The following is a 2491-nucleotide window of genomic DNA, read 5'->3' as shown; positions in this document are numbered from 1 at the left end:
GATACGGTCTTCCACCAGTGGTATGCAGTATCTTTCAAGAGAGACACGACACACTTTAAGCACTCCTTAGGTGTGCATGATAACTCATCTAATACCCATGTAGTATTCTCGAGCCAGAACTCAGCTTTCTTAGCATCATCATTGATCTTAGCTCTGAATTCCTCAGCTTCATACTTTCTAAGCTTATCCACAGGCGCTTTACCAGTTTTTACCATTACCATACCTCGTGCAAATTCCGTATTAGGTTGGTTAGGGGGCGGGGGAGGTCGTGATATGTTGGGGCGATTCCTTAAATAATCCCCAAACCACTCGTCTATCATGTCAAAGAAGGTGGCTCTGGCCTCTTCCCAGCCTTCTTAAGCCTTCTACTATTACTAGAAACAACTCATTGTACAGAAGCTGGAGCATGGCTTTCGGCTTCCTCGGACTCATCCTGTGCTTGATTGGAAGACATTTACTATATTCAAAAATAACTTAAACAATTAAGAAAGCACACTATCAATATTCGAATAATGACATGTATAGCGAAACTTAATATTCTCTACAGTAGTCTTAGAAATGACTAAACCGTAGCTTTGATACCACTAAATGTAACACCCTTACCCGTACCCGAGATCGGGACCGGATACGAGGCATCACCAGACATGTACTTGAACATTTTCAAGAAATAAGGGTTACAAAATTGCATTCTAATATAATAATAGATCAAATTGCATCATAATGTCCCTATTGGGCCTACGAGGCCTTAAACATTCATTGAGAACGAACCGAAACTAAACCGAGAGTTTACGAAAGTTTGTAAAAATTTTCTTAAGTAAAGCCTCACATGCCCGTGTGAAGGCAATGCACACGCCCGTGTGCTATGGGACACACCCGTGTGCTATGGGACACACTCGTGTCCTCAGCCTGTGTAACACTCTATATATGACGTCAGAATGCATTTAGGGGTACACGGCCAAGATGCACGTCCGTGTTTCTAGGCCGTGCTCGAAACTGACTTAAAATTTTAAGTGCAGGGGACTACCGGCCATACAACAACCCATGAGGGCGATTTGTCTGTTACACACGGCCTAGACACATGCCCGTGTGTCTACCCGTGTGGACCTTGTAGGGCTATTTTCCAAGCTTTTGGTCACCCTCTATCAACCAATCACACTTATAGGTTACCTTAATACATAATAAGGCCAGATTATACACTTACATATAACCTTGATAAGCCTCATTGCATGTAAACCTCATATCATTGGTTTTATACATGCTAGGTTAATTCCCTCTTTGTATTAAGGGTTTCCATGTCTCATTGACACATTTAAGATTGGCTCATTCTTATAACTCATTGCCAATTATAATCAAGCCATCCCATATAAACATAAACATGCATAGATTTGTAGGTTATAACCTATTTCAAAATGAGCCAATTCCCATGGCCATATACAAAAAGATAAGTATATCTTTACATGCCTTCATATTGGCAAATCAAATGACACATATAACAAAATAAACTAAAGCCCTATACATGCCATTGAACAAAATAAAGTGTCTTTATACCAAAGCTGGACTAGTTGATAGTGCGTTGACTCTCTAACCGTCTTCCAATCTTTAGAGTTCTCGAGCTCTGTAAGACAAGGAAAAGAGAGGGGTAAGTATTTACATACTTAGTAAGCCTGAATAACTAGAAAGTAAACTTACCGAGTAATTAGCATACAACCATATTTAGCAAATAAACCAACAAGAATGAAATGGTTTCCCTATCACATGCACTCAATCAACAAATTAGTTACAATAATAATACACCATGTAATTGGCCTTAGATGAGCTCATCATCCATCATTCCATTGATATACATCATATTAATCCCGTTGAGTTTCTAGGAAATCTCGATGGATTATCTATTTATCGTCAATTCATAAGAGCGATCATCTAAGTAGGCACTCTCGCGAACCTCACATCTTATGGCAGGATTACCAGTCTAGGCTAAATCCCTTATAGCGAAAAACACCCTTAATGAGCTCAGATCTAAATTACCAGTCCAGGCTAAATTCAGACCCTAATTGGATTACCCATTCGGGCTAAATCCACAATGCACAGATATTCTTCGGAAGGCTCGATCACTCAAGGAACACCCGTCCGGGCTAGATTCTTTCTATATTTGAGATTAACGAATTACCTGTCTGGGCTAAATCCTTTCTGCAACACATGCAGGATCTCAAGTCACATGTAAATCATGGTTTATCCATCGAATTTCCCTTTTTAACCTCAACCGGGACATTTATCATCATGTCATTATTAGGGATGCATTTCGTGGATTTTCATGCCAGCATCAAATGAAATTATCATACATTCATAAACCATGCAATTAGGCATATTATGAGTTTAGTTTAAGTTATCCGAACTTACCTGGTACTCATTCGGTATCGTGTTTCGGTTATTCTAAAACCTTTCGTTTTCCTCGATCGACCTCTGAAATTTGTTCCCCGGGGTCTATAACAAT

Source organism: Gossypium arboreum, chromosome 10 (assembly GCF_025698485.1).
Source record: "Gossypium arboreum isolate Shixiya-1 chromosome 10, ASM2569848v2, whole genome shotgun sequence".
Lineage (NCBI taxonomy): Eukaryota > Viridiplantae > Streptophyta > Magnoliopsida > Malvales > Malvaceae > Gossypium > Gossypium arboreum.
Note: the sequence above shows the minus strand (reverse complement) of the source record.